We start from the raw sequence: 14,663 nt of genomic DNA on the forward strand, positions 1-14,663 counted from the left end.
TTTCATGTTGTTCTCTTTTCAGTTGTTTTATGGGAGATTTCACATAATTGCTGTTTCCAGCGACCTCCTACAATTCACAATGTGATCGGTATCACTGCGATGACATCATTTTAGATAAAATTACAACCGTATCCCTGATAAAATTACCTGGTGTGAGTCATGCAACGACTTTATCAAGACTGATGCATATTCACATACTATATACTGTTAGGTCCTCATATGTACAGTATATGAAGATTTATAAATCATTGCACTTTAAAATTGTTCTCTGTTGTCCAAGTGCTATACCCTGTATATAGTTTGTAGAAATAAAGTCCCTTAGTAGCCCTGAAATTTATAATACAGAAAACAATGGCCCAGTTGTAAAATTTACAATCCAGCCGCCATAGATAAGACTTAATCCCAGTCTAGAGACTGGTATGAGATAAATGACAGGTCTAAAAAGCCTCTTACTAATTTTGGTCAAAACAACTGGATCACACCCCAAAAAACAACGACAAATCTTGTAGATGTACCAGTGGCTAGGAATAGCTGTCTACCTGATACATATGGGGGTACAGACAGCAGTAATATCACCCTATATATAGAAGCTTTCATGAAGAAAAAAATACTACTCCCTGAAACTGATATGAGGAAGATGACCGCCCTCAAAAGAGCGACGCAAATCCCTAGAGCCTCGTGCTATACCGATTTACATACCCCTAAAAAAGTCTCAGGTGCCATTAGAAAATGGAAATGACTCATTAGAAAGTTTGGGGCGTCAACTGATAAAGGGATCGGGCTAAAACAGGAAAGCTTCTATACATAGGGTAAATTTATGGGTCCACTCAGACGTTGCAGTTAAAAACCGCATAATCTCATTGTTTTTACTTTCCAACTATAATGAGTAATAGTTATGTTTTAGAATGTCTTTTACCTCCAGTGATTTATTATTGTTACCCTTCGGGTAGATTTTTCTGGGTGTTAGACGCCCTGTATAGCTGGATTTTTTTTTTTTTTAATAACTAGCCTTGTTTCATGATATCCAGAGAAACAATTAAACCAAATCACATTTGATTCTCTGGGTATCGTTGGTGGGACTGAGGCGAAAATGTGTAGTCGAGTAAGTAGTCGCCAGTAGCAACGAGAATCTCATCAGGGGCATGGCTTAGGGGAGGCTAGAATGGCATGTGCCCCTGGGGTTGCATGCTCAAGGCGCCAACGAGTCGATCTGCATTGGCCAGGCTTATGCAGGGAACTGAATCTTTGCCTGGGTTGAATGAAGGACAAGCTAGTACTCTGCCTGCCCTGATCTTTGATTGGTTGAGCAGCAGTGTATACTGTACATGTGCCACCCATCATCCTGGCATACAGAACGACGGAGGCCAAGACCTGCAGATACCGCAGGAGCATGGACAAGCAAGTACAATTGTGTCCAGTCCAGACAATGCTCTGTGAGTAAACAGACTGGTCTCCAGACTGATACATTGTAGCAAACTATGAGAGAGATCTGTGCAGCTGCTGACGTGTATAGCTGGGAGAGTATTGCCTTGACTGTATACAATTGTATCCACTTCTCAGCTGAAGGCAGGACCAGAGGTGTAACCATATGCTGCCTCTGAATGTAAACAAGAGTGTTCTCATTCATTGACAGCAAACAAAGATGTGAAAAATGATGAGGAATGGAAACAAAGTATATCAAAAAGTTGTAGAACTTTTAATTTCTATGGTGAGTAAGCTTTATGTACATAAAACTGGAAAACCCCTTTAACTCCTTAACGACGAGCAACGGATATATCCGTCACAAGCAGGTGCTAGTTCCTGCAAAGCGATATATCCTGCCAGTGTACCCACACAATCAGCGGCAGGAGCACGGCTGTTCTACACAGCCTGGCTCCTGTCTCAACTGCCGGAATCAAAGCGCTCTCCGATTCCGGCAGTTTAACCCATTAGATGCCGCTGTCAACAGCGACAGCTGCATCTAATATGTTTGACATATTGCGGGGCGCCGATCGGTTTCCATGGCAGTCGGGGGTCTAACAAAGGCTCCCAGGTTTGCCTTTAGCAACTGCCTATTAGGCCTAATAGATTGCCTGTCAGTTTAAGGGCATGGCCAGACGTGGCGGAATTGCTGCGGACAGTCCTTATTGGAATTCTCCAGCGGCCGTTTTTTACAGTTGTTTCAATACATTTTGAGGCAAGTTAGTTCAGACACTGCGGAAAACTTCGCTGCGGACCATAGGCTGCAGTGCAGAATTTTCCCTCCGCAGCATGCACTGTCTGTTGCGGAGAAGAAGCGGAATTTCACTGCGGATTTCAGCCTTTGCAATGCAAAAACTGAAATCTGTGGCAAGTCCGCTGTGATATCTGCAACGTCTGAATTACCTGTCAAATATGCAAATGTTGCTGCAGATTCGTTGCATAATTGCCCCAAATCTGCACCAACATTTGCAGCGGAAAAACTCCTCAATGTCTGGCCATACCCTCACACTGACAGGCAATAATGATTTGGTATACTTAGTATACCAAAGCATTATATAAGCGATCAGCAGATCGCATGGTGAAGTCCCCTAGTGGGACAAAATTATTTTTATACAGTTAAAGAGGCTCTGTCACCAGATTTTGCAACCCCTATCTGCTATTGCAGCATTTTTATATTTATGTAAATGAGGCTTGCTAAAGTCCAACTGGGTGTGTTTAAAGTAAAAGTACAACTGGGCGTGTATTATGTGCGTACATCGGGGCGTTTTTACTACTTTTACTAGCTGGGCGTTCTGACGAGAAGTATCATCCACTTCTCTTCAGAACGCCCAGCTTCTGGCAGTGCAGACACACAGTGTGTTCTCGAGAGATCACGCTGTGTCGTCACTCACTTCCTGCCCCAGGTCCTGCATCGTGTCGGACGAGCGAGGACACATCGGCACCAGAGGCTACAGTTGATTCTGCAGCAGCATCGGCGTTTGCAGTTAAGTCGATGTAGCTACTTACCTGCAAACGCTGATGCTGCTGCAGAATCAACTGTAGCCTCTGGTGCCGATGTGGCCGACACGATGCAGGACCTGGGGCAGGAAGTGAGTGACGTCACAGCGTGATCTCTCGAGAACACGCTGTGTCTGCACTGCCAGAAGCTGGGTGTTAACGAACAGAAGTGGATGATACTTCTATACACAACGCCCAGCTAGTAAAAGTAGTAAAAACGCCCCGATGTACGCACATAATACACGCCCACTTGGACTTTTGCAAGCCTCATTTGCATAAATACAAAAATGGTCATAACTTGGCCAAAAATTCTCGTTTTTTAAAAATAAAAACGTTACTGTAATCTACATTGCAGCGCCTATCTGCTGCAAAAGCAGATAGGGGTTGCAAAATCTGGTGACAGAGCCTCTTTAAATAAAGTTTATGAAAAAAAAAAAAATACAGTAAAAATAAAACCACTTTTTTCCCCAAAAAGTAGTTTTATTTAGTAAAAGTGTAAAAAAAATGTATAATAACATACACGTATATGATATCACCGCGATCGTAACAACTCAAACAATAAAGTTAGCACATAAATTAAAATGCTGGGTGAATGGTGTAAAAAAAAAAACTTTCAAAAAACACAACGTCAAAATTCCTTTTTTTCTACCATTCCCCCCAGAAAAAAATAAAATAAAAGTTGATCAGTAAGTCCCATGTACCCCCAAAATACTACCAATGAAAACTACACCTTGTCCCGCAAAAAATATATGGCTACAACGACGGAAAAATAAAAAAGTTAGGGCACGGCCAGACGTGGCGGAGTTTTTCCACTGCAAATGTTGGTGCAGATTTGGGGCAATTACGCAATGAATCTGCACCAACATTTGTATATTTGACAGGTAATTCACACGTTGCAGAAAACACAGCGGACTTGCCACAGATTTCAGTTTTTGCATTACAGTGAAATTCTGCTTCTTCTCCGCAACAGACAGCGCATGCTGCAGAGGGAAAATTCTGCACTGCAGCCTATGGTCCGCAGCTGAGTTTTCCGCAACGTCTGAACTAGCTTGCCTAAAAATGTATAGAAACAAATGTAAAAAACGACCGCTGGAGAATTCCACTGCGGACTGTCCGCAGCGGAATTCCGCAGCAATTCCGCCACGTCTGAACGTGCCCTTGTGGCTCTTGAAATGCGGCGATGCAAAAACAAATAATAATTTTTTTTAAAAGGGTTTTTATTTTACAAACATAGGAAAACACAAAACCTTTAGCTGTTTATTTTAAATTCTTTCCTAAAAAAAAGTTAATTAAAGTTAATCGTCCCTCGGCTATGTCAATGGAACAACAAAAAAGTTACGACTCTATGGGTATGTTCACACGCAAACACAAAATACGTCTGAAATCACGGAGCTGTTTTCAGGCGAAAACAGCTCCTGAATTTCAGACGTTTTTGCATGTACTCGCGTTTTTTGCGGCGTCCATTACGGACGTAATTGGAGCTGTTTTTCAATGGAGTCAATGACAAATGGCTCCAAAAACTTCCCAAGAAGTGTCCTGCACTTCTTTGACACGGGCGTATTTTTACGTGCCGTCTTTTGACAGAGACGCGTAAAATGACAGCTCGTCTGAACAGAACATCGTAAAACCCATTGCAAGCAATGGGCAGATGTTTGCAGACGTAATGGAGCCGTCTTTTCAGGCGTAATTCGAGGCGTAAAACGCCTGAATTACGTCTGAAAATAGGTTGTGTGCACATACCCTTAGAATGCGACAGTGAAAAAACAAAACAAAATCTTTGGTCATTAACGCGCAAAAGGGCCTGGTTGATAAGGGGTTAAGTGAGCTACTTATGTACTCCAGGAAAACAGTCCTATTTCCAAACAAATGCAATAAATAGTTACCTCTTCCATTGAGTAAAGGACACGTTGCAGCTTCCCGAAACCTTAAAAATTAAAAATAGATTTAAAGGGGTATTCCCAACTTAGACATTTATGACATATCCACAGGAAGTCTGATGCCGCCTGTGGACTAAAAAATGACAGCCTTTTACCTCCTCGGACCCCCCTTATACTATAAATGGTACTTCAAGGAGAGGCTCAGTCTGTTTATCATTTAAAATCTCACTACCCAATTTTAAAAGCCCGGCTTGGCTCAAGAAGTTCTGTTTATTTGCAGCCAGGTGGAAACACTAAACCTGATCCTGTCATTTCATAATGTTTCCCTGTGCCTACTGCCTGTAAGAACACAATGATCCTATTCAATATCTGAAGAGCCAGAAATCATAAAAATAATATTTCTCATAAGTCTGCAAATTCCTCTTCTGCATAGTGACTCTAATCATCGTACGAGTCGTCCAGGTGGAGAGATCCTCTTAACTCAAACCGTCTTATTTTTTCTGCATCTGTAATATTGGACTTTCATTCTAGATGGAGGACGCCTTCAGATGCTCAGATGAAACCAGCGGAAAATAAAAATTATGTTGGAAACTGAGTGTCCCCAGAACAGAAAATCCTGCTACTTATATTTTTGACTGTATCCAATGCTTGATTATGGGGTCGGTTTTAGGTGAAAAGGGGCCCCAACACTGTTACTGAACCTGATATCATCAAGAGCGGTCCCAGGCAGCCCCATAGATTGCAGCAACAGATCCAGCATTGCTGACTGATGATAATCACACTAGATTTCAAAAAGTTTATTACCAAGTTAAAGGCAGAGTATTATATTTTCCTTAATAGGACAAATGGCATAAAAAAAGATATATATATATATAATTATTTTTTTTGAAAAGACATTCTTTTCATCAGGTACACACAAGCTTATCTACTAACAGGTTCTCTGGGAATACATATATAAAGATCTGTAGAACACATGTTCTTGTATAGCGCCTGCTGCAGTTTGCTTTCCAAGGGCTTGATCTTGGGGTTCATGGCGGTGTATTGGGGAGTTTGTTTAATTTTAGTCATGGATGTGTGATACAATGATCAGCCATAACATTAAAACCACTGACAGGTGAAGTGAATAACATTGATTATCTGGTGACAACGGCGACTGTCGAGGGGTGGGATATATTGAGCAGCAAGTGAACAGTCAGTTAATGAAGTTGATCTGTTGGAAGCAGAAAAATGGGTAAGGCCTCATTCACACGGCAGGGTTTCCCGGCCGGGTGCCGGCCGTTCATAAATCGGCCGGCACCCGGCTGCATTAGGAATGATAGACCCCTAATGGGGCTATTCACACGACCGATTTTTTGACGGCCGGAAAATCCGGCCGTCAAAAAATAGGACATGCTCTATCTTTGCCCGGGCACCCGGCCGCCCGGCTCCCATAGAAGTCTATGGGGCCGGGTATTACACGGCCATCACCGGAATGTGTTCCGAGTGATGGCCGGGTTTCCCGGCGCTTGCGCTCTATCTCCTCCTCCTCACAGCGCAGACTGCATGTGAGGAGGAGGAGTTGATGCCATTCTGACGAATGGCATCGCTGTACACTGTGTTGCAGGGCCGGGGTGTACAGCAGGTGGAGGGAGCGCTGCGCTGGCTCCCTTCCCCTGCTTGTTAAAAGCACCCTGGCTCGGCGACACCTTCGATGGCGCCGCTAGTAGTAGTAGTAGCAGCAGCTGCTGCTGCTGCGGCTGCTACTACTGTAGCGACGCCACTATAGCAGAGCAGGGAGGTATCTCCCCGCTCTGCTATGTGCTAGCCGCACTTTAGCTCCTTGAAGGAGCGGAATCCCCGTGTTTTCGGGGATTCCGCTCCTGGACAGAGCGCTTGATGTCTCTGTCCATATCTGGGCAGTGACATCAGGGGAAACTCCTGAAGCGGAATCCCCGAACACATGGGGATTCCCCTTCAGGAGCTGCCGCTGATGTCACTGTCCGGATCTGCCCGGCCCGGCACGGATGCATAACTTTATGCAAACCGGCCGGGCAAAATGGCCGATTTTACCGGCCGACACTCGGGCTCGGGAACGACCCGGTCGTGTGAATCCCGCCTAAATGTAAAGAACTGAGCGACTTGACAAGGGCCAAATTGTGATGGCTAGACGACGTTGTCAACATATCTCCGAATCGGCTGCTTTTATGGGTGTTCCTGGCATGCAGTGGTTGGTAAATAACAAAATTGTTCCAAGGAAGGACAACCGGCGAACTAAAGACGGGGCCATGAGCGCCCAAATCTCATTGATGCGTGTGGGGAACGATGACTAGCCGGTCTGGTCCGATCCCACAGAAGAGCTACTGTAGCACAATTGCTGAAAAAGTTACTGCTAGCTCTGCTATTATCTCATTAAAAATTTATCTTGGGGGGTTTTTAACTTGCTGATTCTCCCCATACACAGCCCCCTCTCCATTTTACCATGTTATGTGGCCACTTTATCCAAATAGTGATGGGGGATGGGAGAGGAGCCATAGGGGGGGGGGGGGGAGACGACGACGGCCTTAGAATGGGAAATAAGGTTAGAGGGAGGTTGTAGAGGCAGAAGACGGAGAAAATGGTGATGGTCACATGGTCATTGGCACCGGGAAGTCTGGGGGGTGAAACTTTCAACTATTGTCTACCATGAGGGAGGTGAGGTCGGCGGAACGGTGGAAACAGGATTAGGATAGGGATTGGAGAAACGGATAAGAAGTGTAAAGGGGTTATATTTAAATTGGTCAGGGTCCCCTGTGCTTTGATTGGTTGCTTAGTAAAGGGGGGCATAAGCCACAGTGATATGGTCATATTGCGGCACATTTGTGAAGACTGGCATGTTGGGGAGAAGTATTAAAAATGGTTTAATGTGCTCCATATTCTCCAAGATGTATACTGTACCTGTTGGGTACTGCGTGCACTCTGCTGAACAATGCCAGGCTTTATCTATGGTTCATTGCAAGGGTTGAGAAATCATTTGCATTCAGCGCATATTGGAAGTCATGCCCCTTTTATGATACAAATAAAAAATATGATACAAATAAAAAAAATGGTGTGGGGGTGCCAAGAAATAAGGCGTTCATTTGGGATGTCGTTTTTTTCCCCCAATGCAATAATTATAAAGCCCTGGCATAATAATGCCAATGATACGTCTTCCCTTTACTGCTGCCAAAATCACCGTCTGATTTTCTATTGCCATTCTAGCGTGTAGTTATATAATCCGCCACTAGGGTGCAGCAGCGAGCACACTCGCAGTTTCGGAACTTGTAGGCGGGGCTACTGGAAAGTTACGACTTTGTTGCTAAGCGGAGAAGTTTGGGGCTGGGAGTTCCCGGCGTTGCTTGGTAACGGGACCGCTTTTCTCAGGGTGGAGTGTGACCGGGGACACCGGAACCGGAGATACAGGTGGGTGCAGGAGCGGAGTGATCTCTGTGTGGACCGGGTAACCACTTTACATGGCGGCGAGCAGCGTTTATTACAAGCTATAGACTGCGCTACAAGAAAGTGGAGATTATAGTCCGTGACTTCATGCAGGAAGTTTCTGTCAAAGTGAAGATTTTATTTATTTATTTATTATAAATGATGATTTAGTATTTTTACTTGGTCCTTCAATGTAGGAATAATGTGTTATGTTAAACAAATAGGATGGAGACCCCACAACAGAAATCCCCCGAAGGCTGAATTCACACACAACTTTTTTTCTTGCAATTTTAACTGCTTCAAAAACCACTTCTAAAAACGCAATTGTTGTTAAAATGTGACGTGTTTTTTTTTTTTTTTATGGCGTTATTCATCTAGTGTCACTTTGTACAGGCTATTTTACTGCCGTTCTTGAACTATTTTTTTTTCCAATCGCAGCACGCTCTGGGTATGGCAATTTTTGGGTGTTTTCCCATAGGCTTCAGAGAAAAAGCATGTACAAAATGCTGGGGGCACAAATGTGTGTAAAAACCCATAAAATTACGCAGCGTATTCGACCTAGAACCCGCAGCACATTAAGTCCGAAAACTGTACCACATTGTGGTGCGTTATTCCTGGCGAAATTTCCGCTGCGTAAAGCAGCGCTAGAAAAAAAAACAGAAAAAACATTCATACTCACCCCAGTCATAGTCATGGCGTCGCGTCCATCTGTTGTCGTGCAGTTCAGCCTCCTGGGATGACGCTGCAGCCCATGTGATGGCTGCAGCTTGTGATTGGCTGCAGCAGTCACATGGGATGAGTGCATTTAAAATTAAAACAAATCAGAGCCCAAATGTGAAGCTCCTCGGCCCCAATTCAAAATCTGCATTGTACCCCGTGCTATTTCTAATACGGGCGTCTTCTCACGTGGCAGATTAGTTTCATTTTTAAATGGAGGTTCACTATCTCCGTAAGGCCTCCTTTAGGGCCTGTTCACATCAGCATCACCCTACCGTTCATGGGTTACGTTAGACCTTTCAGTCGGAGGAATCCATGAAGGAAAGGCAAACGTAAACCAGACTGCGCTATTGTTTCCACAATGCTATGCTTTCCGTTTGCATTTCTGTTCGTGGGTTCCTTCGATGGAAAGTTCTAACAGAACCCATGAACGGAAGGGTGACGCTGATGTGAACACGCCCTTACACAAACAATTTTTTCCTCATTTTTAAATGCATGTAAAAAAAAAAAGAAGTGTTTTACTTGGCGTTTTTTACAAGAGTATTTGGTTGCATCTTTTTTTACTTTGAAACAATTTAAACATGATTTTTTTCTCAGTCTTCATGTTCTATGTAGAAGTTTATGGGAAAAATGCCCCAAAAATGCCATATCCAGAGCATGCTGCATTTTGAAAAAGAACTTTAAAGCACAGTAACAAGTGGCAACAGCATTTTTTACCTGAAAAATGCCATAAACAGCGACAACGAAACACGCCACAGAAAATGCAGAAAAACTCTGTGTGAATCCAGTGCTAATTCATGTTTTAGTTTGAGTCCCTGTTCACCACACGTTTGTGATGTCCATATAGCTTGTACGGCCCCATACACACGACCGTAATTACGGACCCATTCATTTCTATTGGCCACGGACACCTTTCCGTATTTTTACGGATGGGTGTCTGTGCTTAAAAAAAAAAATAGAACCTGTCCTATTTGTGTCTATAATTACGGCACGGACTCTCCCATAGAAGCCTATGGGTGCTTCGGTAAATACGGACGGCTATGGATGTGCATCCGTAAACTCTCGGTGTTTATGGAAGCGTTGCTATGCAACATGGTGACATAATTTGCAGCCTCCCTCCTTTTTTTTTTTTTTTTTTTTTTTTACAGATCCGTATATACCGATCAAATACGGATACATTACGGACCGTATCTGCGGATATCGTTCCGTATATACGGATGACTATGGATCCGTATTTACGGACAGTATTTACGGATAGATGAAAATACGGACGTGTGCATGGGACTTACATCGGGAAAGCTCCTGACGTACACGATAAACATGTTTATAGGGCTCCTCTGCCAGGCTGGTATCCGTCATGACCTTCCTAAGTAGAGTCGTGTGTTAATGAACCTTCCCTTACCCATCTTATCCCTCCACCCCCACCTTTAGGAAAGACACGTGACACCGAGGTTGGATGTGAAATGGCCACAGCAGCCGTTTATTAATTTCACAGTTTTATCAAAACAATTTAAATCCGAAACATTCGGATAACTATTTAGGAATCCACCAGAGAATTCCTCCTAATAATTCACTTGACCCAACATGGGTCAGAATCGTACATAACAATTTAACGTTAACATTAACCCGAGCAGAGGAAGTCCTTGAAGCCCCTTCAGATGTTCCTTTTTAAGAACACACCGAATTAGCCATCTGCAAACCACCAATTACCTCCAGCCGTAAACCAGCTCGGAAGCACCGTTCACCTCTGCAGATGGCTCCAACCACTAGAAGTCCACTTCAAGGGGATAACACCCGATGAAGCCCTCAAGTGATATACCGACCACTAGAAGTCCACTTCAAGGGGATAACACCCGATGAAGCCCTCAAGTGATATACCGACCACTAGAAGTCCACTTCAAAGGGATAACACCCGATGAAGCCTTCAAGTGATATACCTTCTACCAGAAGACCACTTCAAAGGGATAACACCCGATGAAGTCTTCAACCATGTACCTTTTTTGGGGGACGCATACCCCCGATGCGACCCCCCCACCATTTTGTACTGACTGGCCTCAAGGACTCCCCCCGCCAGCTGCCATGACAACAGAACCTACTCCGGGAAAAAAGGAAAAACATGTTAAATAAGCACACAAAACAAAGACAACACTCATAAACGGACGTACATAAAGCCCCACAGGGGTAACAAACAAAGGGCGGGAGGGTGGGAGCTTGTCTCTCCCTGTGTTACTCCTCCCGCTGCTTCCGGCTCAATGCCGCAAACAGCGGGAAGCTCAGCAACGGCCCCCTGACTCCTCCTTGTCCCTCCTCCACCTCCTCCTAACTCTCCCTCCAACTCTCCCTTACCTATTAACCCTTTCCCTACCAGTGAGGTCATGGAGGCTTCCCCTTAAGCCCTGCAGGCTGCGTCCAGCCTCTTCTTGACCTTCCTAAGTAGAGTCGTGTGTTAATGAACCTTCCCTTACCCATCTTATCCCTCCACCCCCACCTTTAGGAAAGACACGTGACACCGAGGTTGGATGTGAAATGGCCACAGCAGCCGTTTATTAATTTCACAGTTTTATCAAAACAATTTAAATCCGAAACATTCGGATAACTATTTAGGAATCCACCAGAGAATTCCTCCTAATAATTCACTTGACCCAACATGGGTCAGAATCGTACATAACAATTTAACGTTAACATTAACCCGAGCAGAGGAAGTCCTTGAAGCCCCTTCAGATGTTCCTTTTTAAGAACACACCGAATTAGCCATCTGCAAACCACCAATTACCTCCAGCCGTAAACCAGCTCGGAAGCACCGTTCACCTCTGCAGATGGCTCCAACCACTAGAAGTCCACTTCAAGGGGATAACACCCGATGAAGCCCTCAAGTGATATACCGACCACTAGAAGTCCACTTCAAGGGGATAACACCCGATGAAGCCCTCAAGTGATATACCGACCACTAGAAGTCCACTTCAAAGGGATAACACCCGATGAAGCCTTCAAGTGATATACCTTCTACCAGAAGACCACTTCAAAGGGATAACACCCGATGAAGTCTTCAACCATGTACCTTTTTTGGGGGACGCATACCCCCGATGCGACCCCCCCACCATTTTGTACTGACTGGCCTCAAGGACTCCCCCCGCCACAGCGAAACAGGCCTTGACCACCTTAAGCCTGTGAGTTCCGCCACACCACCACCGCCCTTTCTATTCCTTCTGCTATCGCCAAGCTCCAAAGATCAATGCCAACCTCGGTCAGATGAACCCCATCACCCCTCCAGAAGTTCCCCACTCCTGACTCCAAATCCCTGTGCCGCACACAAATGCCCCCGATTTTTGCTACGAAACGGGACACCGCCCGATTAACTTTTAATGCGAGCCTTATTGACTCTTTCACTGACCTAGCCAACCGCCAATGTTTCCTCGGGACTATGTCCGACCACACTATCACCAACTTGGGATAAGAAACCCACAAACCCAACATATCGTGTTTGATATCCCGCACCAACTCACGCAAGGGGCAGACTCCCAAGTCATCCCCACCCACGTGCAACACTAAGACCTCCGGAACCCTATCAAGCCGGGCCTATGTCTGGAATTCTGCCAACCCCCTGCTCCATGACATACCTCTAAATCCCAGCCAATGCACAACCGCATCCTGTCGCGGAATGCGCAACTGGCGACCGTCCGGGCACGTACGAATGACCCAGTGCACGTACGAATGACCCAGCAACCACACCAAACACGGAGGCGAATCTGAAATGGAAAACAATTAGACACTGCCATACAAAACATTTTTTAAGCGTTAACCACAACCTCATAACAAATGGAGCGGACATAGGACTTAACTCAGTTGGACTCCCAACGACCAATGCGCCGCACCCCTTCATCATCCAACCCCCAGCGCCCGCTGCAGTTGCTGCGCCAATCCTGAAGGAATGAGATGAATATGAGCCCGCCGCGACACCAACCGCCGTCAGACATTCCTTAAATACATCTCCAAACTGAAACCTGGACAAAACGACCCGTCCACATGGCGTAACAAAGGCAAATCTGGAGACCCCGCTTGCGGCTTAAAAAACCCCGCATGCACTCTACTGGGCACATAACCGACCCCGGGAGGGCGAACAAAACTATCAGCTTACCCTTCCCTACTTGGCTAAGCAAAGCAAACGACACAGGCCTTCTACTATCCGCCTCCCCTCTACCTCGGCCCAACCCCTTCAAAGCCTGTAGCACCAAAATTCCTTAGATACATCTTGAAAGCCTCGTAACTTGAAACCAAACGCCACCGCAGATATGAACCGGTTCACCTTTGCCACTGAAAACCCCGCCTCCCAGGCGTCCCCTAACCAGTACAAAAGTGCCACCAACCTGTCTCTATCCGTATTGACGTCACCCAACTCTCTTACCCACTCCTCCCACTGCCTCCAACAAGCAGAATAAGCACTCCACGTCGTGCGCGCCAAAGACCTTTGTATCAGTTGTTCTACGGGACCGAGACCAGATCCCAAAGATGTTCCGGACAAGCCAAACCGAGACGTTCCGCTCCCAGTGCCAATTGCCGAAACCGGTCCCACTGCGAGCGAGAAAGAGCATCAGCGATGCAATTCCGTACCCCCGGCACATGCACCGCCACCACCCACGCGTTCAACGACAAACATACCAACACTAAATGTCGCAACAATTGAACTACAGGAGGAGAGGACGCCGTGATGTTATTAATGGCCAGCACCACCCCCATGTTGTCGCAGTAAAAAAAAAACGAACCTTCTTATCCCTGACCCTGTCCCCCCAAATGGTTGCCGCCACCACGATGGGGAACAGCTCGAGCAGGGCCAGATTCCGCGTGAGTCCGCTGGACACCCAACTAGCCGGCCATTGACCTGCGCACCACGGACCTCCCCCGTAAGCTCCAAAACCGCCCGCCCCAGCCGCATCCGTAAAATTATTCAAATCACTCGCACTCCCGCCGTTGCCGCTGCCAACCGTCTACCAAACACCCTCCCCATTGGCATAATCCGGCAGGCGAAATTCAACTTCCCCAGCAGCGACTGAAGCTCCCGCAGCGTCATTTTCTTCAGTCTACAAGCCCGCCGTACCTCCAGCCTCAAAGCACCCAGCTTATCCGCAGGGAGACGACACTCCATTGCCACCGAATCTATTTCAATTCCCAAAAAACAAATCGTCGCTACTGGGCCCTCCGTTTTTTCTGGCGCCAAAGGGATCCCAAAATCCCTCGCAACCTTCTGTAGTGCATAAAGCAAATTACCGCAAACCGGCGAACCCCCCGGGCCAACGCACAAGAAATCATCTAAGTAATGGATCAACGAGTCGACCCCGGATACTCCCCTCGCTACCCACTCCACGAAGCTACTAAACGCCTCGAAGTACGCACAAGAAAGGGAACGCCCCATCGGAAGGCACCGATCCACATAAAAGGCCCCATTCCAAAGACAGCCCCAACAGCCGTTGGCTTTCTGGATGAACTGGCAACAACCTGAACGCCGCCTCGATTTCGGTTTTTGCTAGCAGCGCGCCCGGGCCCGCAGCCCGCACTAACCCCACCGCCTCATCGAATGAGGTATAGGCTACGGAGCACAACTCGTGATCTATCCCGTCGTTTACCGACGAACCCTTGGGATACGATAAGTGTTGAATTAAACGAAATTTTACGGGCTCACGCTTA

General features: G+C 46.0%; 1 protein-coding gene across 2 annotated transcripts in view; it reads left to right on the forward strand.

Moving 5' to 3' along the window:
* The first annotated feature begins 8,156 nt into the window (after positions 1-8,156).
* Positions 8,157-14,663, forward strand: part of TTC6 (tetratricopeptide repeat domain 6) — a 106,775-nt gene continuing 100,268 nt past the window's right edge. For both annotated transcript variants that reach the window (XM_075845006.1, XM_075845007.1), the window contains exon 1: positions 8,157-8,252. The gene's annotated coding sequence lies outside the window, so the exon portion shown is untranslated. The remainder of the gene's footprint in view (positions 8,253-14,663) is intronic.

Source organism: Rhinoderma darwinii, chromosome 12 (genome assembly GCF_050947455.1).
Source record: "Rhinoderma darwinii isolate aRhiDar2 chromosome 12, aRhiDar2.hap1, whole genome shotgun sequence".
Classification (NCBI taxonomy): Eukaryota; Metazoa; Chordata; class Amphibia; order Anura; family Rhinodermatidae; genus Rhinoderma; species Rhinoderma darwinii.